We start from the raw sequence: 26,503 nt of genomic DNA, 5'->3' as shown, positions 1-26,503 counted from the left end.
GACAAAAATAGTAGTCCCACTTGTAAAACATCGAGTTTGGGAAATTTAACTTAGAGAGAAAGCACTGCTACTTTCCATTTCAGCAAAATTTTTTAATTCTTTGTATCTACATATTCTCAGACTTCATTTCCTCTCCACTCCTCAGATATGGTCATACATTTAGTCCTTGGCATTCTAACTTTCTTGTTCTACATTTTTTTATCACAAAACTCTCATACAAATTCTTAGCTTCACTATTTACATCTGCTACTCTGAGATTTAGTCCAACACCTCCAACTGCCTGCTAGACAATTTTACTTAAACGTAAGGTGTCATAAGCCAAGCTCATCATCTTTCACCTACCCCACCCACAGAGACATCATCAATGCAATACACTAGATGTCAGCCTTCACTTAACACTTTGTGTTGACTGGTTCAAATGGTAATCAAGTGCTGTTGACCCTTACCATGCCTACTATTTCACAAACCTACCCTTATCCATCAACATTCCTTTAATCTTACCCACCAATTGTGTCTCTGCTGACACCAGAGTTCATGGATTTTTTTGCTCTTTAACCTGAACCAGGCTCTCAGTACTGCTCATCAACATTTTATTTATCTGTAGTTGAATTGCTGTTTAAATCCTCACCGCAGCTGTTGCTCACATCCTCCTATGGCCCGACACCCACATCTCCACAGTCAAGCCAGGCTACATATCACAAGCTCTCTAAGCTTGCGTACGCTCCTTCTCCAATGTGCGTTGTTATACTTCTATCTGTTACTTTTTATTTCCAAACACATATTTTACATTTTGCCCAGTATATCCATTTCCCAATGTCCTGAACCCAGTTTTATTTTCCCTGGCAATTTATTTCATCATTCATCCTCCATAGTTCGTTCATTTCTGTTCACATAATATCCATTGGCATTTTTTCTCTCATCTACAAATATATGTAGTTATAACATTTTCTTAAAAATAAATTTAGAAATACCTATTGTCAGGCCTCTGAGCCCAAGCCAAGCCATCGCATCCCCTGTGACTTGCACGTATATATGCCCAGATGGCCTGAAGTAACTGAAGAATCACAAAAGAAATGAAAAGGCCCTGCCCCACCTTAACTGATGACATTCCACCACAAAAGAAATGTAAATGGCCGGTCCTTGCCTTAAGTGATGACATTACCTTGTGAAAGTCCTTTTCCTGGCTCATCCTGGCTCAAAAAGCTCCCCCACTGAGCACCTTGAGACCCCCACTCCTGCCCACCAGAAAACAAACCCCCTTTGACTGTAATTTTCCTTTACCTACCCAAATCCTATAAAACGGCCCCACCCTTATCTCCCTTCCCTGACTCCTTTCGGACTCAGCCCGCAGGCACCCAGGTGAAATAAACAGCCATGTTGCTCACACAAAGCCTGTTTGGTGGTCTCTTCACACGAGTGAAATTTGGTGCCATGACTCAGATCGGGGGACCTCCCTTGGGAGATCAATCCTCGGTCCTCCTGCTCTTTGCTCTGTGAGAAAGATCCACCTACGACCTCAGGTCCTCAGAACGACCAGCCCAAGAAACATCTCAACAATTTCAAATCCGGTAAGCGGCCTCTTTTTACTCTCTTCTCCAGCTTCCCTCACTATCCCTCAACCTCTTTCTCCTTTCAATCTTGGTGCCACACTTCAATCTCTCCCTTCTCTTAATTTCAATCCCTTATTTCCGTGCCCCGACCCCTTATTTCTGCGCCCCAACCTCTTATCTCTGTGCCCCAACCCCTTTTCCCACTTTTCTGGAAGGTAAGAACCCCTGAACCCCCTTCCTTCTGTTTCTCTACTCTCTCTTTTCTCTAGGCTTGCTTCCTTCACTATGAGCAACCTTCCACCCTCCATTCCTCCTTCTACTGCCTTGGCCTGTGTTCTCAAAAACTTCAAACCTCTTCAACTCACACCTGACCTCAAACCTCTTCAACTCACACCTGACCTCAAACCTAAATGTCTTATTTTCTTCTGCAATGCCGCTTGACCCCAATACAAACTTGACAGTAGTTCCAAATAGCCAGAAAATGGCACTTTCAATTTTTCCATCCTGCAAGATCTAAATAATTCTTGTTGTAAAATAGGCAAACGGTCTGAGGTGCCTGACGTCCAGACATTCTTTTACACATCAGTCCCTTCCTAGTCTCTCTGCCCAGTGCAGCTCGTCCCAAATCTTCCTTCTTTCCCTCCCGCCTGTCCCCTCAGTACCAACCCCAAGCGTCGCTGAGTCTTTCTAATCTTCCTTTTCTACAGACCCATCTGACCTCTCCCGTCCTCCCCAGGCTGCTCCTCGCCAGGCTGAGCTAGGTCCCAATTCTTCCTCAGCCTCTGCTCCTCCACCCTATAATCTTTTTATCACCTTCCCTCCTCACACCTGGTCCGGCTTACAGTTTCATTCCGTGACTAGCCCTCCCCCACCTGCCCAGCAATTTACTCTTAAAAAGGTGGCTGGAGCTAAAGGCATAGTCAAGGTTAATGCTCCTTTTTCTTTATCCCAAATCAGATAGCATTTAGGCTCTTTTTCATCAAATATAAAAATCCAGCCCAGTTCATGACTTGTTTGGCCGCAACCCTGAGACACTTTACAGCCCTGACCCTAAAAGGTCAAAAGGCCATCTTATTCTCAAAATACATTTTATTACCCAATCTGCTCCCGACATTAAATAAAACTCCAAAAATTAAATTCCGGCCCTCAAACCCCACAACAAGATTTAATTAACCTCGCCTTCAAGGTGTACAATAATAGAAAAAAGTTGCAATTCCTTGCCTCCACTGTGAGACAAATCCCAGCCACATCTCCAGCACACAAGAACTTCCAAACGCCTGAACCGCAGCAGCCAGGCGTTCCTCCAGAACCTCCTCCCACGGGAGCTTGCTACAAGTGCCAGGAATCTGGCCACTGGGCCAAGGAATGCCCGCAGCCCAGGATTCCTCCTAAGCCACGTCTCATCTGTGTAGGACCCCACTGAAAGTCAGACTGTTCAACTCACCTGGCAGCCACTCCCAGAGCCCCTGGAACTCTGGCCCAAGGCTCTCTGACTGACTCCTTCCCAGATCTTCTTGGCTTAGCGGCTGAAGACTGACACTGCCCGATCGCCTCAGAAGCCCCCTAGACCATCACGGACGCCGAGCTTCAGGTAACTCTCACAGTGGAAGGTAAGCCCATCCCCTTCTTGATCAATATGAAGGCGTCCCACTCCACATTACCTTCTTTTCAAGGGCCTGTTTCCCTTGCCTCCATAACTGTTGTAGATATTGATGGCCAGGCTTCTAAACCTCTTAAAACTCCCCAACTCTGGTGCCAACTTAAACAATACTCTTTTAAGCACTCCTTTTTAGTTATCCCCACCTGCCCAGTTCCCTTATTAGGCTGAGACACTTTAACTAAATTATCTGCTTCCCTGACTATTCCTGGACTACAGCTATATCTCATTGCCGCCCTTCTTCCCAATCCAAAGCCTCCTTTGCGTCCTCCTCTTGTATCCCCCCACCTTAACCCACAAGTATAAGATACCTCTATTCCCTCCTTGGTGACTGATCATGCACCCCTTACCATCTCATTAAAACCTAATCACCCTTACCCCGCTCAATGCCAATATCCCATTCTGCAGCATGCTTTAAAAAGATTAAAGCCTGTTATCACTTGCCTGCTACAGCATGGCCTTTTAAAGCCTATAAACTCTCCTTACAATTCCCCCATTTTACCTGTCCTAAAACCAGACAAGCCTTACAAGTTAGTTCAGGATCTGCGCCTTATCAACCAAATTGTTTTGCCTATCCACCCCGTGGTGCCAAACCCATATATTCTCCTATCCTCAATATCTGCCTCTACAACCAATTATTCTCTTCTAGATCTCAAACATGCTTTCTTTACTATTCCTTTGCACCCTTCATCCCAGCCTCTCTTCGCTTTCACTTGGACTGACCCTGACACCCATCAAGCTCAGCAAATTACCTAGGCTGTACTGCCGCAAAGCTTCACAGACAGCTCCCATTACTTCAATCAAGCCCAAATTTCTTCCTCATCTGTTACCTATCTCGGCATAACTCTCGTAAAAACACACGTGCTCTCCCTGCTGATCGTGTCTGATTAATCTCCCAAACCTCAATCCCTTACAAAACAACTCCTTTCCTTCCTAGGCATGGTTAGTGCGGTCATAATTCTTACACAAGAGCCAGGACCACACCCTGTAGCCTTTCTATCCAAACAACTTGACCTTACTGTTTTAGCCTAGCCCTCATGTCTGCGTGCAGTGGCTGCCACTGCTTTAATACCTTTAGAGGCCCTCAAAATCACAAACTATGCTCAACTCACTCTCTACATTTCTCATAACTTCCAAAATCTATTTTCTTCCTCATACCTGATGCATACACTTTCTGCTCCCTGGCTCCTTCAGCTGTACTCACTATTTGTTAAGTCCCACAATTACCATTGTTCCTGGCCGGGACTTCAATCCAGCCTCCCACATTATTCCAGATACCACACCTGATCCTCATGACTGCATCTCTCTGATCCACCTGATGTTCATCCCATTTCCCCACATTTCCTTCTTCCCTGTTTCTCACCCTGATCACGCTTGATTTATTGATGGCAGTCCCACCAGGCCTAATCACTTCACACCAGCAAAGGCAGGCTATGCTGTAGTACAAGCCACTAGCCCGCCTCTTAGAACCTCTCATTTCCTTTCCATTGTGGAAATCTATCCTCAAGGAAATAACTTCTCAGTGTTCCATCTGCTATTCTATCTGCTATTCTACTACTCCTCAAGGATTATTCAGGCCTCCTCCCTTCCCTACACATCAAGCTTGAGGATTTGCCCCCGCCCAGGACTGGCAAATTAGCTTTACTCAACATGCCCCGAGTCACAAAAACTAAAATACCTCTTAGTCTAGGTAGACACTTTCACTAGATAGGTAGAGGCCTTTCCTACAGGGTCTGAGAAGGCCACCGCAGTCATTTCTTCCCTTCTGTCAGACATAATTCCTCAGTTTAGCCTTCCCACCTCTACAGTCTGATAACAGACCAGCTTTTATTAGTCAAATCAGCCAAGCATTTTTTCAGGCTCTTAGTATTCAGTGACAGACTAATGGTCTATTAAAAACATACCTCACCAAGCTCAGCCACCAACTTAAAAAGGACTGGACAATACTTTTACCACTTTCCTTCTCAGAAGTCAGACCTGTCCTCAGAATGCTACAAGGTACAGCCCATTTAAGCTCCTGTATAGATGCTCCTTTTTATTAGGCCCTAGTCTCATTCCAGACACCAGACCAACTTAGACTGTGCCCCCAAATAACTTGTCATCCCTACTATCTTCTGTCTAGTCATACTCCTATTCACCATTCTCAACTACTCATATATGCCCTGCTCTTGTTTACACTGCCAGTTTACACTGTTTCTCCAAGCCATCACAGCTGATGTCTCCTGGTGCTATCCCCAAACTGCCACTCTAAACTCTTGAAGTAAATAAATAATCTTTGCTGGCAGGACTATGCTGAATCTCCTTAGGCACTCTCTAATTAGATGTCCTAGGTCCTCCCAATTCTTAGACCTTTTATACCTGTTTTTCTCCTTCTCTTATTCCATTTAGTTTCTCAATTCATCCAAAACTGTATCCAGGCCATCACCAATCATTCTATATGACAAATGTTTCTTATTACATCCCCACAATATCACCCCTTACCACAAGACCTCCCTTCAGCTTAATCTCTCCCACTCTAGGTTCCCATGCCGCCCCTAATCCCGCTTGAAGCAGCCCTGAGAAACATCGCCCATTCTCTCTCCATACCACCCCCCAAAAATTTTCGCCACCCCAAGACTTCAACACTATTTTGTTTTATTTTTCTTATTAGTATAAGAAGGCAGGAATATCAGGCCTCTGAGCCCAAGCCAAGCCATCACATCCCCTGTAACTTGCACGTATATACGCCCAGATGGCCTGAAGTAACTGAAGAATCACAAAAGAAATGAAAAGGCCCTGCCCCACCTTAACTGATGACATTCCACCACAAAAGAAGTGTAAATGGCCGGTCCTTGCCTTAAGTGATGACATTACCTTGTGAAAGTCCTTTTCCTTGCTCATCCTGGCTCAAAAAGCTCCCCCACTGAGCACCTTGAGACCCCCACTCCTGCCCACCAGAAAACAAACCCCCTTTGACTGTAATTTTCCTTTACCTACCCAAATCCTATGAAACGGCCCCACCCTTATCTCCCTTCCCTGACTCCTTTCGGACTCAGCCTGCCTGCACCCAGGTGAAATAAACAGCCATGTTGCTCACACAAAGCCTGTTTGGTGGTCTCTTCACACTGACTCGAGTGAAACTAATGTTTCCTCTTCTAGCTGCTATACTAGCTCTGTCTTCCATTTCTTGGGAAACGTCTACAATAAAATTATTTCTGTATACTTTTAATCCTGATTTCTTCTCTACCTACTTAATGATTTGGCAATGCATGATCAGCCATTACACTACTAATAAAATCACATTTTCAAGGTCATCAGTAACCTCCTCATGACCAAACTCAGTAACCCTTTTCAGTCTTCCTTTTCCCTGACTACCCTGCATTATCTAACATTTAACTCTTTTCTCTTCATTATCTCTCTTGCCTAGTTTCCATGAGATTACACTTACCGCTAAGCAGATTCTCTCCTTAACTTTGTGACAAATCTTTTTAGTCCTTTATTGGCTCTTCAATAGTCTGCCTCCACAGCTCCTCAGGCTTCTCTCCATGTCCTTTTATTTTCTTTCATCTTCATTACATTCTTCCTTGTTATTATTATTATTATTATTATTATTTGAGACAGAATCTCACTCTGTCACCAGGCTGGAGTGCATTGGCATGATCTCGGCTCACTGCAACCTCTGCCTCCCAGGCTCAAGGGATTCTCCTGCCTCAGTCTCTGGAGTAGCTGGGATTACAGGTGCACACCACCATGCCTGGCTAATTTTTTGTATCTTTAGTAGAGACAGGGTTTCACTATGTTGGCCAGGCTGATCTCGAACTCCTGACCTCAGGTGATCCACCGGCCTCGGCCTCCCAAAGTGCTGGGATTACAGGTGAGAGCCACCGCGCCCAGCCCCTATTTTTTTCTGTTGCTATTGCCTTTGCTTCAGTGCTCATTTCTTAGAAATGGATCTCAAATTTTGTATTTCCAGTTTCAATGCCCAACCCTCTTCCTATACTTGAGGCAATTATTCATTACTACCATATTTTCCCAAATTCTACACTTTAAAATAAATCTCATTGTCTTCACCTAAATGGCTCTGCCTCCTGCATTCCTTTTGTTTTTCATTTTTTCCAGGTCTCCATATACTAAGTGTATTCATTCCACATTTACTCTGCTCACGCTGTATCAGTTTAAGGATCCAAACAGAAAACTAGAAACCACTAAAAATACTTTAAACAGAAAGAACTTTCTACAGGAAATTGGTTCACAAGTGATGGAAGACCTGAAAAGCAAGACAGGATGTCTCAGTCTATTTCTGCTCCTATAACGAAATTCAGCAGAATGGGTAATTTATAAATAATAGAAATTTATTTTTGACTTTTCTGAAGGCTGGGAAATCTAAGATCAAGGCAAGTTCAGTGTCTGGTGAGGGCTGGGTCTCTCTGTTTCCAAGATGGTATCTTGGAAACACTTATGTCCTCCAGAAGTGAAAAACACAGTGTCCCTACATGGTGGAAGGTGGAAGGTAGAAGGTCAAAGGGGGCTTAAGCTAGTTCCCTCCAGCCCTTTTATAAGGCACTAATCCCTTGCTCAGAGCAGAGCCCTCATGACTTAATCACGTCCCAAAATGTCCCATCTCTATGACCACCACAGTGGGGATCAAGTTCCAATAGATGAATTTGGGGGGCACATTTAGATCATAGCACAAGGGATGGTGAGGCAACACATAGATTAGCAACTGCTAATCTTAGCTAGAAGGATAAGGAGAGGAAGTTTTGTAGAAAGCTCAAGATTTAAGTTCACTCAGAAGAAACTGGAACTATGCCAGAAGCTATAGCAACAGGAAAGATGCAGCTGTTCCCAGAGAAGCTGTTCAAGTCAGGAAGAGAGGGTGAGAAGTACCCTAGATTCTCACTTATTCTTGTCCGCCAGTCTTCCCTAGCGCCTCCTACTGACCAAACCAATCTAGAAGCCAGTGGTGATCATAACCTGGGAAATGCAACCTACAGAAGTCATCCCTCCCTCCCTCCATCCCTCCCCAACTCTGCTATACAGACCAGAGTCAGAGGAGAGTGAAGACTGGATGTGACAGCAAAATAGACCAAAAATGGATTATTCTGTATCCATTTTTACTATTCAGCCATCTTTTCCTCCCATGCAACACCACCAAGCTTCCACCTAATATGTTATAACTATTCTTTGTAGAAAGTTGTTACCACGTGCTCCTAAAGAAAGGAGATACAAACCTCTGTGTCTGTCCCTATGTCTACCTCAATAATTCAGGGACTCCTCATGATATGCAGTTATCTACATCTATTTCAGATGTAATTTCTCATTGGACTAGTGACTGAAACTCAACTGTAAAACTCAACTGTAAAGTTAAGCACTGCCAACATCCCTTTTAATAAAAAGTAGAGGAAAGAAAAAGAGGAAAACATAATGTCCTTAGCAGCCTCAGTCCCCATTTCTGTAACTGATGTCAAGACCATAGCTAATATTTTTTGATATAAACGCTTTTCTGAGATGTAACTCATATACTGTACAATTCATCAATTCAAAATATGTAATTCAATGGTTTTTATTATAGTCAGAGTTGTACAGCTATCACCATAGTTTTAGAAGATGTTCATCACCCTCAAAACAAACTGCTCTCATTAACAGTCACATTCCATTGTTGAAGATCCCCCCTCTCATTTCTTTGAAGATCAGTTCAAGACTTAGCCACCTAGGCTTTCGGGCTCTTCTCCAGATTCTGAAATCTGTAGCATTTACTGTCTGGACAATTCATTTGGATTCCCCTTAGAGCCACTCATCTTTTTATGTTTGTGCTCTGTCTCTCCAATTAGATTATAAGCTCTTAAGAGAAAGACCCTTGTCTTGATTGAAGAGATAGAAAAAAATTTAGAAATGTAGCTTCTTCATCGAATTTAATCCTTTTTCATTTGTGTTTGATTAATTCATATTACTGCACGCTCTTCTCCTAACAGAGATTTTCTTTCTTAATCATTTTCCCAGAGAAAATAATTCAAAACTGCCGGAACAGACTTAAACAGAAAATTTAAGGTGTTCATTAAAATGCAGAAATGGAACAGATTAGAAAAAAAAAAAATCAGAAATCACTTATTATTCTCATCTACTGTGAATATGCATTTAAGATGTGCTGGAAATGCTGATGTTTCTTTTTTCCCAGTATTAAAATAGTGCCCATTCACTGTCGTATATAACAAAGTGTGATATTAACCAATGGGGGAATAAAACACATTCATTTCCTCTAACAAATACTAAATTTGCAAATTAAAGTTGGTGTTAGATCTAGTGCACTTGTAATCAATTCTTTCAAATGTATAAATATTTATATATGTTTTTAAATATGTGTAAGGATACTTTGAAGTGTTTCTTATGAACTGGAACACCTGTACCTGTTGTTTGTAGTTTTCTTTTTCCTCTCCTCTCTTCCCTTCCTTCATTCTTTTCTCATCCTTTTCTTTTTTTTTTCTTATATCCTCTTGCTTCTTCCATTTCTCTTAGGAAGACATTGGTACAACTTCTTATACTTGTTAGGAACAATCTTGAAATCTAAGAAAATTAAAATAACTGTAAGAGGAAGTTCTTATAAAATTAGTGTGAAGTTTTTTTCCCTCTCTAAATCTTATGGTCACCATAAAAATAGCAACAAGTCATGTATCCTTTATATTACACTCTAAAATGAATCCTTACCTTGAACACTATTTTGAGATATACCAAAAATTTTACATTAGACAGCATCGGGTAACATTTTTGTAGTGCTTATTTTGTGTGTGGAATTGCATAAATGGATGGGAATGTTTTATAATGTACTAGAGAAAGACATAAAAAGAAAATAATCACAAGGCAGTGAGGAAATGATGTATAAAATGTGATAGGAGCACTGAGCCTGGTCATTCAGTTTACAAGTAATTATGAATGTCCAGTTTGTGCAAGGTACTACTCTAGGTGCTGGGGATACCAAGTATTTTCCTTCAAGCAATTCATGGTTAATACATAGTGACATTACAGTGCGATAATCCACCTGAAATTTAAAGGTGAATACAGAATGTTATGTGGAAACTAGAGAAGGAAGTCAGGACAGGGAAAGGAATTTCAGGAGTGTCAAGAAAACTTTTGAAAAGAATTTACTTCAGACTGGGATCTTGCACAATGATTAGAAGTAGAACATACTCTACCTTGTAGAAAAAACAAAAAAAAACGGTGTGTGGAGATGAAAAGGACAAGAAAAGGGCATCCCATGCAGAAGGGATAGCACAAGATTGTCTTCATCTACTGAGGCTGCTTTAACAAAGTACCATGAACTGGGTCACAACAGAAATTTATTTCTCACAGTTCTGGGGGCTGGGAAGTTCAAGATCAAGGTGATGATAGACTGGGAGTCTGGGAAGGTCCTCTTGCTAGTTCAAAGATAGCCATCGCCTCACCACGTCCCCACATGGTGGAAGGAGTGAGTAAGCTCCCTTGGACTTCTTTTATTTTATTTTATTGTTATACTTTAAGTTTTAGGGTACATGTGTACAACGTGCAGGTTTGTTACATATGTATACATGTGCCATGATGGTGTGCTGCACCCATTAACTTGTTATTTAGCATTGGGTATATCTCCTAATGCTATCCCTCCCCCTTCCCCCCACCCCACAACAGTCCCTGGTGTGTTATGTTCCCCTTCCTGTGTCCATGTGTTCTCATTGTTCAATTCCCACCTATGAGTGAGAACATGCAGTGTTTGGTTTTTTATCCTTGCGATAGTTTGCTGAGAATGATGGTTTCCAGTTTCACCCATGTCCCTACAAAGGACATGAACTCATCATTTTTTATGGCTGCATAGTATTCCATGGTGTATATGTGCCACATTTTCTTAATCCAGTCTATCATTGATGGACATTTGGGTTTGTTCCAAGTCTTTGCTATTGTGAATAGTGCCGCTATAAACATACGTGTGCATGTGTCTTTATAGCAGCATGATTTATAATCCTTTGGGTATATACCCAGTAATGGGATGGCTGGGTCAAATGGTATTTCTAGTTCTAGATCCCTGAGGAATCGCCACACTGACTTCCACAATGGTTGAACTAGTTTACAATCCCACCAACAGTGTAAAACTGTTCCTATTTCTCCATATCCTCTACAGCACCTGTTGTTTCCTGACTTTTTAATGATCGCCGCTCTACCTGGTGTGAGATGGTATCTCATTGTGGTTTTGATTTGCATTTCTCTGATGGCCAGAGATGATGAGCATTTTTTCATGTGTTTTTTGGCTGCATAAATGTCTTCTTTTGAGAAGTGTCTGTTCATATCCTTCGCCCACTTTTTGACGGGGTTGTTTGTTTTTTTCTTGTAAATTTGTTTGAGTTCACTGTAGATTCTCGATATTAGCCCTTTGTCAGATGAGTAGATTGCAAAAATTTTCTCCCATTCTGTAGGTTGCCTGTTCACTTTGATGGTGGTTTCTTTTGCTGTGCAGAGCTCTTTAGTTTAATTAGATCCCATTTGTCAATTTTGGCTTTTGCTGCCATTGCTTTTGGTGTTTTAGACATGAAGTCCTTGCCCATGCCTATGTCCTGAATGGTATTGCCTAGGTTTTCTTCTAAGGTTTTTATGGTTTTAGGTCTGACATGTAAGTTTTTAATCCATCTTGAATTAATTTTTGTGTAAGGTGTAAGGAAGGGATCCAGTTTCAGCTTTCTACACATGGGTAGCCAGTTTTCCCAGCACCATTTATTAAATAGGGAATCCTTTCCCCATTTCTTGTTTTTCTCAGCTTTGTCAAAGATCAGATAGTTGTAGATATGCAGCGTTATTTCTGAGGGCTCTGTTCTGTTCCATTGGTCTATATCTCTGCTTTGGACTTCTTTTATAAAGGGACTAATACCATTCATGAGGGCTCTACCGCTCTGGCCTCATTACCTCCCTAAGGCCCCAGCTCCTAATTCATAGGATTTTAACATATGAATGGGGGGCAGGCACAAACATTCAGACCATAGCAATGACGTGTATAAAGAACCAAGTATTGTCTTTCAATGACCACAGATTGGTATCTCTGAATTTCCAGGTGCTCCTGAGGAATTCACAGGAGACAAGACTGGGAGGCAAGCAAGCAAGAATCAAGCCATTGAACCTTTTTGTGCCATGCTAAGATCATCAGATTTCATTCTGAACACAATAGGAAGCCATTAAGAAATTGTTAAGTAACATTACTATCAGGTTTGTGTTTTAGAAAAATTAGTCTACTCCAGTGACAGGATATGCTGGCCAGCTGAATGTTGGAAGAAAAGTATGGAGGATAGAAGGAGATTTGTGAAGAATCCCCATTGCAGTTCTACAAATGGGAAAGTATAAGGGCCTGAATTGAGGCTCTGGCAGTGGGGATGGAGAAGAGAGTAAGAAGGATAGAGAAAGTTAGTTTAGAAACAATAGTACTTAGCACTTCTAATTGTATAGAGAGGATAGAAGAGGAAAAATTATTGTGGCTTGTGCAGCTTATAAGGAACTAGGTAGAGGAATATTTGAAGAGGAAGAAATGAGTTAAATTTTGAACATACTGTGCTTACCATTCTAAGATAACATTAAAATATTCAGGAGGCAAGCCAGGCGTGGTGGCTCATGCCTGTAATCCCAGCCTTTGGAAGATCAAGGCAAGCGGATCACCTGAGACCAGGAGTTTCAGACCAGCCTGGCCAACATGGTGAAACCCCATCTCTACTAAAAATACAAAAAATTAGTTGGGTGTGGTGGCGGGCACCTGTAATCCCAGCTACTCAGGAGGCTGAGGCAGAAGAATCTCTTGAACCTGGGAGGTGGAGGTTGCAGTGAGCCGAGATCGCGCCATTGCACTCCAGCCTGGGTGACAAGAGTGAAACTCTGTCTCAAAACAAAAAAAAAAAAAAAAGAAAATTCAGGAGACAGTTGGAGGTACGGGTTGATGTTTGAGGAAAGAAGTCAGTGTTGGCTGTGTGTATGTGCGACAGAGAAAGGGTGTGAGGGGAGAGATACAAAGTTGGGGGGAAGAGAAGTCTTGGACCAAAAGGAACACCGTACTTAAGCATCCTGCAGATGAAGAGAGAAGTCATAAATGGCAGATAAGCAGTTGGAAGGAAAACCAGAGAGAGTGCTAGAACCACAAGAGCAGTTTTGAAAAGGAGTAGGCAACTGTGTCAAATACAACAAAGATATATGCACATTTATTTCTTTATACTTTTCCATTTCCTAAAAGTTTTCTAACCTTAGTTTTTATTTTAATAGATAGAAAATCTCATACATAACCAACATCACTCCATCTTTACTCCATCCCGAAAATTACTTCATTAGAAAAAAATTCTATTTTTAAAGCCCTGCGGGATGACCAAATTTGTGTTTCAGAAGGTCATTCTAACTGAAAGTAATTTAGAGGCTCTAGTAATAGTTTCAGACATGACAGAGAGAAAGTGATGAATTCAGGCAATATATTTATTATTGAATTGATGGAATTCTATATCTGAATCAGAAAGGAAAAGTGAAGGAGATGAAAGAGTCATTTTTAATTTAGAGGTATCAGGGCTGAGCATCTAGACAAAAGATGGCCCTATCCGAGAGGTTTTAAAAACTAGGTACTGAATTGGGAAAGGTGTATTAGCCAGGGTTCTGCAGAAAACAGAATCAATGGAGTTTAAAGAGATATATAAGAGGAAATTCATTATGGAAATTGTCTCACAAGATTATGGAGACCCGGAAGTCCTACAATATAAAAGCTGGAGAACAAAAAAAGCCAGTGGAGTAATTGAGTCTGAGGCTAAAACCTGAGAACCAGTGAGTGTGGTGAGTGTTAGGGGATGCTGGCGTAGGTTTTGAGGGCTGACGACCCCAAAACCAGGAGTTCTGATGTTCAAGGTCAGGAGAATATGGAATCCCTGGTTTAAGAAGACTGAGTAAATTCACCCTTTCTCCACTTTTTCATTCTATTTGGGCCATCAAAAGATTTGACAGTGCCTACCCACATTGGTGAGGGTGATCTTCTTTTCTCAGTCTACTGATTCAAATGCTAATTTTTTCTAGAATTACCCTCCTAGACACACCCATAAATAATGTTTACCAGCCGTTGTGTCATCCCACAGCCTGCTCGAGCTGATACATAAAATTAACCATTATGGAAGGGACAAGTAGTAGATAACAAAAGGCAATCCAATGTATTCTCCTAAGTAGTGTATTCTTTTTGCTTTCCATTCTAGACATAACTCTGGTGGTGATTGGTGCTACTTATTAAGTATTTCCTGCTCTCCATCTCCCTGACACGTGGTTGAATTGCACTTCTTCTCCTACTTCTAAATGAGTGCACCTTGTGATGAGTTTTAGCCAACAAATTGTGAGCAAAAGGAACTTGGGCCACTTGAACACCAGAGCACTTTCTTGCTAATATGAGGACCTCCACAACTCTCTTCCCTGTGACACTGTAACTGTCCTTGTTTGAGTTGATAGCTGGACAGGGAGCCTGGGTTCTTGAATGAGGACAATGAGCAGAATTCCTCTTCCTGACCCACAGTGGACACATGTCATGAGCACGAATTAAACTTTTGTTGTTTAAAGCCATGAAAACTTGGAGAAGTTATCTCAGCATAACCTAGTCTTTCCTGACAAATATATGCTCCCTGGATAATTTCATAATCTCCCTTATCTTCAGTTGCTATTTATGCACTGATGAATCCAGATCCACTGCTCCAGCTCTCACTCCTGAAATCCAGACTCTTGTTTCTAGAACTACCTGTAGAATGTCACAAACATTTCAAATTGACCAGTCTAAAATAAACTCATCAGTTGTGACTGCATTTTTCCTGAGCACTAACTCTGTCCCAGGTACTTGTCATAACTTTTATATAAATTATATCATTTCATTCACACAATAACCCCAAGAGCCAGATACTATCTATATTCCTGTTTCCAACCCTAAATCCCAAGGGGAATAGGAGGTGGTAAAGAAGATGGTGAAAGTACAGCTAGAGAGGTGGAAGGAGAATCAAGACAGGTGAGCAAAGAAGAGAATCACAACTAATAATTAGTAATACAGAGAAGTCAAAGGAGGCAAAATAAAATCATTTTACTGCTTTGGAATTAGGAAATCACTAGTAACCTCAGGAAAAACACTCATAATGCAGTGAGGTAAGGTGGAGAGAGTGAATATGGAAAACTCCAGAACTTTGGTGATAATTAGGAAAAGGAAGGAGACAAGATATTGGCTGGAAGTGGGCTCAGGATTTAAAGATTTAGTTTAGGAATTGTTTTTAAAGAGATACAAGCATGTTTATAGGCTAAGATGAGAATGCAATGTAAGATGAGAATGTAAACATAAAAAAGAATGTGAGAATAGTTGATGAGGTAAGCTCCAGAAAGAGCTAGAAATGGAACCATGACACAGTTGTAGGATTTAGAGTTAGGCAAGAAAAGAGCTTTCTATTCTTCTAAAGTTGTGTAAGAAATGATAATGGTACAGACAGGCTTAGAGGTGCAGTTAGGATTTAAACCAGTTCATGTCTGATGTTCTCAAGAATCTTTGTAAATATGGCAAGGCCATCTGCCCAGAGTTCAAGGAGGATTGGTCACAGGGCATGTTTAAAATATTTATTTGAACTTATAAAAACAATGAGCTTAAAAAATTCAATACTAAAATGCAACTTGGAAAGCACTTTTTAGAAAATAATAAATCCAATAATGAGTGAAGAGTGAGTACTGATTCTTTGTCACAGCTAACTTCTATTTAATCATTCGTGAAGCTCTGTGTAGTGTGATGATTGCTGCTTACAAGTAATCTCAAATTTCATTGTTATCCATCATTTTAATTTCCTCTAGGACTAAGCTTTTTACTAGAGCAGTTGACTTTTGTTCCTAATGTGTGATTTAAGTGGCTTTTCTTTTTTCTTTTGACAGTCTCACTCTGTAGCCAGGCTGGAGTGCAGTGGCACGATCTTGGCTCACTGCAACCTCCGCCTACCGGGTTCAAGTGATTCTCCTGCCTCAGCCTCCCGAGTAGCTGGGACTACAGGCCCATGCCACCACACCCAACTAATTTTTGTATTTTTGGTAGAGATGGGGTTTCACCATGTTGGCCAGGCTGGTGTCGATCTCCTGACCTCGTGATCTGCCCGCCTCAGCCTCCCAAAGTGCTGGGATTACAGGCGTGAGCCACTGTGCCTGGCCTTAAGTGGCTCTTCAAATTAGGAAGAAGACCTATAAGACAGAAAGATAACTGACCAGGAAATTAGCAGGCCCTGCCTCCAAACCTAATTCTACTACCAGCTCACTGACACCTCCCAAAACTGCCTCTCTTCTCCATGTATGTAATTACACATGAATCTACTCCCAGTTCTAATATCCCAGTTCACTCTAATATGATTTGTCTTTGTGGCCCCGCCCAAATCTCATCTCGAACTTTAATCCCCACATGTCGTGGAAGGGGCACGGTGGGAGGTGATTCGATCATGGGGGTGGTTTCCCTCATGCTATTCTCATGATAGCGCGTGAGTTCTCACAAGATCTGATGGTTTTATAAGTGGTGGTTTCCCCTGCTCTCTCTCTCACCTGCCACCATGTAAGACATGCCTGCTTTTCCTTCCATCATAATTGTGCATTTCCTGAGGCCTCCCCAGCTGTGCAGAACGGTGAGTCAATTAAACCTCTTTTTTGTATAGATTACCCAGTCTTAGGATGTCTTTATAGCCATGTGAAAATGAACTAGTAAAACCTCCTTCTATTTCAACTCCTCATCCACCCATATTCATGTATAGCAAGAGGGCTCTTGACCTTTACAAAGAAAGAAGATTCAAGAGAGCAAAGTATTTTAGACAAATCCCAAACTGCAATATCAGTCTGTTAATCAATAACTTGTTCTCTTAAGTATAACTATCCCCTCAATGATCCAGAGCATCATGGATATAAGGACCTTCTGGTGCATGTATTGGCACAGCATAGAAGTCCCTGAGGCTCCCAGTGAGGCATAAGAAAATATGTGCCTTTTATGTATGTGTATGTGGCTGTGAGTAGTATGTGGTGTGTGTGTGTATAGGTGGTATGTGCATATGATATATGCATTAGTGTGATACTAATGCTATAATAATACTAATGCTATAATATACTAATACTAATATACTAATGCTATAATAAATAAATCCTACAATATAGTAGCTCAATAAAAAAGATGTTTCTTTCTCTTGTGTCACAGCCCAATGTGAGTGTTTCTGGGTGGTGGAAGTTCGCCTATTGTGCAGTAATTCAGGGACCCTTACTCCTGCCATCTCATGGCTCTGTATTTCCTCAGATCTCAGGTTTACTGCATCCAGTCAGAAGGATAAAGAGATGGCAGAGAAGGCATGCTCACTTCTTAAACCAGAAATGATACACATCCCTTCCTTTCGCATTTTCTTGGTGAGTACTGATCACATGACCACAACTTGAAACAGCTGAGACTGGTAATGGTGGCCCCTGGCAAGGCACCATCTCCCAGCTACAATATGGAAAGGGAAGTATAAGTATTTATTGGCATCCAGCCATCTCGGCCACAGCCTGCCTCTCTGATATAGCCTTCTTCCCACACATAAAGCACCCTCTTTATGCCTCACCACCTCTCCAAGGATGTTGACCTAAAGTCCCATCCAATCACTGTGCCTGGTGGTGTAGAACATTCTCCATCAGGGACAGATGTGTGTGTCATCTCATGGGCCACTGACCTATATTCCAATTAAAATTTCTTTTGGGTAAAGGGAAGAATGGGAGCTACTTAGCAGCCGTGGTCTGTAGCCATAAGAAATCTTCCCAGGAAGAAACAATATAGACCCCCTGCCTTAGCAATGGAAGACATCCGTTGCTTTGATTCTGCTTCGGCTTTATTTATCTTGTCATAGCTCTCTGTGGCCCCTGGCTGTGTTCCCTGGGAGTTTTCTATTATCTTTATATTTGAACTAAGCATTGAGAAGTGTTCTCTCCTTGAAGCCTACATAGCTTTTTCAACCCGTGTTCTGCTGGTGTCATTTGGGAGCCTTCAGGCTGATTTATAAATGCCAGTTTTTAAAAATCTCAGCTTGTGATGACTTTATCAATATAATTTACTAAAAATCTCAGTTGATTCTATTCACCTCCACGTGCCAGGATCCTTTGACAAACAATTCAGCACTGCTTAATTTCATGGCTTTCTTGCCCTTATGACTCTTTTTCATCTTTCTGGTAGCTCCTTTGTGGCCATCTAAAAATTAGACCAGAGTGGGGAGGAAACATCCTTTATGTGTTCTTTGCTGCAAGAGTAAGGTTCCTGTTTAACTAAAAATTTCAAATGGGTCTTTGTTGCTTGAACTTCTTTCTATTATTATTAGTGTCTCAAGTTCAAAACGTCTGCTTTTTCCAATTCTAAAAGTTCTCAAATTTCAAGATTCTTCAAGTCTCTTTCCTATTATTTCTGCTCCAAGTCTCCAACTCTTGCCTAAGCTTACCTAAGCTTTGAGACGCCTGCTCAAAGAAACCAGCTCTTCCTCTAGTTTCCAATGGCTGCCAGGATTCCTTGGCTTCTGGCCCATGACTCTGGTCTCTTTCTCTTCAGTCACATTGCCTCCTCCTCGTGTATGTGTGTGTTGCCTCCCTCTCCTTCCTCTTATAAAGATATATGTAGTTGCATTTAGGGCCCACCCAAATAATTCAGGACAGTTTTCCCCATCTCAAGTACCTTAGAGTAATCACATCTGCAAGAACATTTCTCCAGATAAGGTAACATTTACAGGTTCCAGGATTTAGGACCTGACATCTTTTTTTTTTTTTTTTTTTCTTGAGACAGAGTCTCGCTCTGTCACCCAGGCTAGAGTGCAGTGGCGCTATCTCAGCTGACTGCAACCTCCGCCTCTTAGGTTCAAGTAATTCTCCTGCCTCAGCCTCCCAAGTAGCTGGGATTACAGGCACCCTCCACCACACCTGGCTAATTTTTTGTATTTTTAGTACAGATGGAGTTTTGCCATGTTGGCCAGGCTGGCCTCGAACTCCTAGCCTCAAGTGATCCACACATCTCAGCCTCCCAAAGTGCTGGGATTACAGGCATAAGCCACTGCGCCTGGCTGGACCTGACATCTTGAGGGCCTTTATTCACTCTACCATCATTAGGGTAGTGGATCATGAGCCACATCTGACACAGGCTATGGGTGGTTGTGTAAGTGTTAGGTATGATATGGTACGTTGGGAGGTGTATTATGGAATATGTATTGTGGGGAATGTGTAGGAGATAACCGCATTGTGGCACATAGTGGAGTGAGTATCTTTGTGTGTGTGTCATATGTGTGGCATAGAGGTATGTTTGGGCATGTGATATGTGTGCCTGATATTATGCAATGTGTATATTTGTAGCGTATTTGAGTGTACTGTGTGGGGGTGTGAATTGTTGTGAATGTGTATGTTTGCAATGTGCCTTGTGTTTGTGCACATGGGTAATGTGTGCATTTGTAATATTGTGTAGCATAAGCATGTTTGCATCTATGTGAATGCATGCATTTGAGTTTTGTGGGTGGTTTGTGTATACGTGGTATGGCTCTACACGCAGATAGTGTGTGTGAGATGTACATGTGCATAGTATGTGTGTATATGTATTTGTGTGTGTGTGTGTGTGTGTAAGATTCCTTAGAGCCTCACATCAGCATTTGTTTCACTCCCATTATGACTAATATTTGATCATAAAAGCCTAAGAAATGCAGATTTGGCAAAAACCAAAACTCATAACTTAAAATGCTGAAAGGAAAGGGAGACTTGGAGCTTCCAACTACGAGGCTCCCAGTCCTAGAATTCCTCTTAAACACAGTTTCCTATTTTCTTCTGCTGCATAAGGGATCTTCTAGCCCTCCATGCCTTGGTGCCCCCTTGAGGGCCTTGAGGAATCGATCAGACAAAATTGCTCACCTCAGCCTCCTACTAAAAACTCTGAGTAAGTGGATTTGGGGGCATGAAGTCTGAACTGTGTCCTAGAGTGAAATAGACAATGTCATCCCAAACCTGTGGCTACCTTATTAAGAGCAATGTGAAGGAGGGGGTTGGAGCTCTGGAGGGAGGGGAATGGGGAAGACACTTGTTCCTTGCTCTGTCAACTCTACTTTGGCAAAGCAAGGAAGAGCCAGGATTTTCATATACATGAGGTTGTCTTTGTTGTAGCATCTTGTCAAATAAATTGAGTCTTTAATGTGCAGTGTGTTTCCCACCCCCTCCCAAACGTTCACTTTCAAGGAGACACAGTATCAAAGGATGGCACGCACTCAATTTCACGAACCAATAAACACAGCTTTTGCATTAATTACCATTTTCAGCTCCTTGGAAAACCATGATGAGAGTTATCAGGAAGATGTTCATTATTGCCAGGCTTTATCTGATGGAAATGGAAATCTGGCTTGTCACAAAGTGAAGATCCCCAAATGAAAACCAGCTATCACTTGTGGGAACAGGTCTGGTTGCCCTCAGATAGTTTTTCAACATTTTATTAGCAACACTGGGCTACGGGTAAAACTTCTTTCTGCAGCCCTCTCTTCACTGACTGCCTGGCTCAAAAGGATGTCAGCATTTCCAGTTCTAGCCTTGCTACTCTGTTCAACCCTCTGCTGGTCAAGACCATACTATGTGACCATGTGTCTTGGTCCCTCAGTGGAGAATCCAGGCAAGGTATCCGTTTTGCCCAGGCTGGATCAGTCAGAGTCTCTCCCCTATACCTTATTGTGAGGCCTGGGGACTGATTTTTACTAGAACTGAGTTGAGTTCATGAGTTTGACTACAGAAGACATTAATTTCTGCTGCTGAAACCCCAGAGTTGTACAAGGACCTTTTCTTCCACCCGGAGTTTGGAAGGAACTCCAAATTCTCCCAGTACTTTAACAAACTTCCGTAGTATCTTTCCAATGAATTCCTTTTTTCTTTAAGCTCAGAAGGGTTGGTTTATGTTTCTTGCAACCCAAAGAATTCAAATTAATATTTCCTTTGGGATGTAGCTTAGAAACCAACGAGCTAATCATATTTTCAGCATGTTGCTGAAAATGAACCCTAAATCCTCCTGGAGAACAGCCTCAACATTTTTAGTAGCTATATTACCTCCCTCACTCTCTCCTCACTTCCCCCAGATTCTAAAAAAATCTTTAAGGGACTTGAGAATTTGTCACACTCTACCCAGGGACTTGACCTGCTTCTTACCAAAGTGTAGTTAGAACTAGGGACATTCTGGAAGGGAAACTATAAAGCGGGATTAGAGAGACTCCATTTTTAAGTACCCAGAAGCTTCCCCTGATACCCTTTCAGGCAGCTTTATAGAAAATTCCCCTGGAACCTCAGGCAGTGGATTCCAGCAAGTTCTGCAAGCTTGGCACCACAGTGAGCTCTTTGCCATCCAGTATGCCACAGCCCTGGAGGGGTCCTTTTCAATGGCATCTGGAGCTCAGCCCTGTAGAGGTCATTTCTTTGGGCTCTCTATCTCAGCCCTAGGGGCAGTGGCTGCTCTTCACATCTATTATTCCTGTGTTCTACAGAGTTCTCTTCATATCATATTAGCCAATCCCTCATTGCATCAATCCCCTGTTATAGTTTATAATTTTATACTAAACTTCTCCTTCAAAAATTCCTGCATAGCTTCTGTCTCCTAGGTAGACCCTGACTGGCTGATATAGTTAGTATCCCCATTTTAGAGATAAGGAAGCTGGGGTTAATGAGGTAAGTAAGACACCTGTGGACAAGGAGCTACCAAAGGGAAGAGAAAGAACTAGTATACCAGTTCTGTCTAATGACAAAGGCTGTCCTTCATGACCTGGAGACTCCCACAGCCTGCATGATTCCTGGAGACAGTCAGTAGTTTAATAGGGTGATTGCAGGCAAAGCCTTTAAGCATAATGTCTTTTAAACCAGTGCTATTTCATCTGATCTTCAGACTTATACCACTATGCAAACTGTTTGTTACTGATGTGCAATGAGATAAGCACAAAAATTGAAAGGGTACAAAATCTCAATTGGAAGGAAAAACCTTTTTTATTGAATGTTTATTGCACAGCATGGTGATTTATACAATAATAGTGTATTGTACATTTCAAAACTGCTAAGAGTACATTTCATATGCTCTCGTCACAAAAAAAATGATAAGTAAGAGAGGCCAAGTGGGGGCTGTGGAGAAAAAAAGGAGAAAGAAAAATAAGTGATAAGTATTTGAGGTGATGAATATGTAAATTAGCTTGATTTAATTATTTCATATTATATTCATAGATCATAGCATCACTTTATATCCCATAAACATATGAAAATGTAAATTGTCAACTTACAATAAAATCTTTTAAAAAGAAATTTCACATTATGACAACATTCAAATTCATTTCTATTATATTTTACAAAAGTAGTACAGATCCACAACAATTTAAAAAGAAAAGACAATACTAATTCCCGTACTATGGACAATTTTCTAAACCTTAGGACAAGATTAAGCATAAATATACCTCTGCAGTTGTTGCTGCTTTTTGAATTATAAGTGGAGAATCACTTGAGTCTGGGAGGTGGAGGTTGCAGTGAGCCAAGATTGTGCCATTGCACTCCAGTCTGGGCAACAAGAGTGAAACTTCATCTCAAAAAAAGAAAAACCTATTATCAGGGTGGAGATAAGGAGAGATTATAACTAGTATAATTATCACAGGACATAGATGTGCTGTAAAGAACATATAAAATTAATCATCTTTGCCTAGTGTTTGAAAGTATACAGATCTATAGAGACTTTATAGAACCCTTTTTAAACTTCACGATGTTTTACCCATGTTAGTGTGAGCACCAATGTAGTTCTTGACATCTCTGTTAATAATCAGTTAGGGAAATTTCAAGTAAGCAGTCTAGATAAAAAGTAAATTGATATATTTAACCATATTAAGTTATTTTTTATTCAAGGTATGGTATAATATGTAAATTCATTCAAAATATGATAATGTGAATATCATATATGTCTTTAGTTCTCCATACATTTCCTTATTTGGTTCCCTCTTAAACTTACATTGTAATACATTAACTGGTGATCATACATTTACTGATTAGTAACTGTGTGCACAGATCTGAGCTAGTCTTTGTGGGTGATTCAGAAGTACTGTGAGTTACCCTTGTGTTGGTTATAATCTGAACCAATCTCAGTGCTATGAATAGGAGAATGGAAAAGCTACAGTGGAATCCAGTGGCTAACAATGAATTAAGTTCTGTAGCATAAATTACAAATAATCCAGAAGATAAAAAATGCAGACATCATTATGAGTGAAATAACCAAGTCATGGAAAAAGAGGCTTTGAGTTGGTCCCTGACACCCAAGCCTCCTTATGCTGTAGCTAAGGTGACCTGATTTGAGAAACAGTAAAAAAGTAGCACGAAGCCATCGAGATGTAGAAATACTATAAACCAGGAAAATGCCTGAGAAAACATATTGGGGTAGCTCATGCATAGTGCAATTTAAGAAATAAATGGTAGTGTCTGCTTTGATCACTACCCATAGCACATAAATCCTGCCTTTCTTTTAGATTCTAAAGGATGTCACCATGGAAAGAAGAATGAATATTCTACATTTTCTTCCTTGGAAAATATAAAATAGGCCTGCAGCTTTAGTCTGGTAACTTTTTCTTTGGCTGCTTCTCCTTGACTCCTAAGTAGAGGCGTGATTATAGAAGAGAAAAGGAGAAGATTTTGGGAAGAGAGCTGTGATAAATTTATCTATAATCCTATGTCTCTTACAAACATATTTCACTTAACAAAACTCCCCAGCAGAAGCAAAGAACTACCCATATAATGACAGTTTCTTCTTAAATTTCGTTTTAAACGTTTAAAAGAAAAAAAAAAAATTAACGCGTTACACACATCTTCTTAATCAAAAGTTGCTAGATATAATGTTATATTTATGGAGAAGAGAATCAAACAACAGTAAGGTTTATGCCTCAACACTTAGTAGAATGAATGAGATTATTTTTTAATGTTTGCAATTCAGAATATTTTGCCACTTTTCTTGCATCAGGCTCCATTTTTTCTTAAGTTATGATTGGAGCCTTTGCTTTTACAACTGCACGTTCTTTACCCTCTACTGCCTACTCCTTTTCTAGTGAACTGGGCTAACAAAACAAATAATTCAATGCACTAAAATGGTGTCTAGAGTAAAGGTAAGTAGATTTTGAGTGAAAATATGCATTGCTCTTTAAGAACTAGGTTTTTTGTTGTTGTTGTTGTTGCTTTCCCTGAGACGGAGTTTCCTTCTTGTTGCCCAGGCAGGAGTGGAGTGCAACAGTGTGATCTCAGCTCACTGCAACCTCTGCCTCCGGGTTCAAGCAATTCTCCTGCCTCAGCCTCCCAGGTAGTTGGGATTACAGGCATGCGCCACCACACCCAGTGAATTTCGTATTTTCTTTTTCTCTTTTTTTTTTTAGTAGAGACAGGATTTCACCATGTTGGTCAGGCTGGTCTCAAACTCTTGACCTCAAGTGATCCACCCTCCTTGTTCTCCCAAAGTGCTGGGATTAGGATTACAGGCGTGAGCCGCTGTCCCCAGCTGAACTAGGTCTGACATATATTCCTGATCTTGACCTTTTAATTATAAAAAGGATACAATTTTTTCTTCCATTTTTAAAAATTTTTAATTATCATGGATACATAATAGTTGTACATTTTCATGAAGTACATGTGATAGTTCGATTCAAGAACTCAATGCATAATGATCAAACAAGGTAATTGGGCTATTCATAACCTCAAGCATTTACTATTTCTTTATGTTAGGGACGTTCTAGAAATTATAAAAATATTTTTATAATAGGAGAGTTGGAAAAAAAGTAGAAAGTTCAAATAATTGTAATGCCATTTGATTGAAGACAATTTGATTTCTGTGTCTCAAAGAAGCTGAGGTTGTCAAACTGGTGGACTTCGGTAGTATGGTCATCTGGATTGCTCACTGCTCACTTAAGACAGACTTTAAGAAGAAAGTCTCTTACTCACAGGAGATCCGACTCCCCATTCCTGCAGTCTGCAACTTGACCTCTTCCTCACAGATTCTATGCTATTCATAAGTCAGCTTCTACTAGCCCCAGAAAGTCCAAGTTTATAAGGACAATTATAGGTAGAGAGGTACACCCTTTTCCTTTGCTGATCCCACACTAATTTGCTGTTCTTCAAATTTGGGTACTTTTCAAAAGCAAAAAGTCACCCGCAGTTTACATAAACACATGTAAAGAAATGTCGTTACTTTCAACCTTAGGAAATCAGTTGGATTACAAACATTTTCTTGTCAGTGGTTCCAGTGGAAATCAAATTATTTAGAAAAAAAATTACTCAGCCTTGGTTAAAATTAAGAAAAAATGTAGCACCCAGTAGTATCTAATAAGCCTTGAAAGGAAGCATCCTGCTGACATAAATCTATTATAACTGAGTTCTAGTAAGATAAAGAATAAAAGATGAGAAAATAGGAACATTCCTTGAAAACCGGATCACAGTGAACAAAGGGCAATGATAAAAGATTATCCCAGTGAATAAAAGGTCTCTCAATTTATACCTGTATGGTTATGTCTTGTTATCTTTACTGAGAGCAAGCAGTGTGCTTTCTGAGATTTTTAGCTGTTAACCACAAAGCTTCTGTTTAAAGTCTCAGGAATATAACCCTCAACCACAAAGCATATAAAAATCAGAACACTCATAAAAATTTTGATTTATGAAATAAAATTCATTCCCATAATTAGTAAAAGAACACTGTAAGGCTTATCTCCAATAACCCTTTTTATTTGGCCATCAGTCACCACCATCTGTTAATCAGATAAACTTACACCTTTCTGTCCAGTTTTTTTCCTTGAAGATGCATGAAGTAAAATATGTCTGCAGATTCTAATCCAAATACACAACTGGAAGCCCATTTTCTCCCATCCTCCTAAATATTGGTCTGCAAATAAAGTTTCTTTGGTCTGCAAAATCCTGGGGAAAATGGGGAAATGGCATGTTTGTTCAACAGATCATTATTGAGCACTATCATGTGCCAGGTAAACATAGTCAACTCTTGTTCCCAACATAAATTTACTTCACTTACAGACTCATTTATTCTGGTATTATGTTTTTCTTGCTGTTTGGGGGTTAAAATATGGTGATACCAAATGATAATTGGTTGTTTTTAACATCCTTACTTGGAAAAGTAAAATGTTGGTGGTCTGATATCAATCCCCACATTTATTTTTGCAATTTTACTCTCCATGAAATCCTCAAAGGCTACAACCACTGATTTTGCTCCTTCCTTCACTCAAGCTGTCTATCCATTACTATATATCCAGCACCTAAACCCATGGCTCCCAATTTATGATACTGA

General features: G+C 40.7%; 1 long non-coding RNA gene across 1 annotated transcript; it reads left to right on the top strand.

Annotated features, from left to right (window-relative positions):
- Positions 1-1,377: 1,377 nt before the first annotated feature.
- Positions 1,378-25,822, top strand: LOC134739759 (uncharacterized). Its single transcript, XR_010126797.1, has 4 exons — positions 1,378-1,568; positions 2,963-3,141; positions 12,251-17,586; positions 23,697-25,822. It is a non-coding gene; the product is annotated as an uncharacterized LOC134739759 (long non-coding RNA).
- The last annotated feature ends 681 nt before the right edge of the window (positions 25,823-26,503 follow it).

The sequence above is a fragment of the Pongo pygmaeus genome, chromosome 5 (genome assembly GCF_028885625.2).
Source record: "Pongo pygmaeus isolate AG05252 chromosome 5, NHGRI_mPonPyg2-v2.0_pri, whole genome shotgun sequence".
Lineage (NCBI taxonomy): Eukaryota > Metazoa > Chordata > Mammalia > Primates > Hominidae > Pongo > Pongo pygmaeus.
Note: the sequence above shows the minus strand (reverse complement) of the source record. Positions and strands in the feature narration are given on the sequence as shown.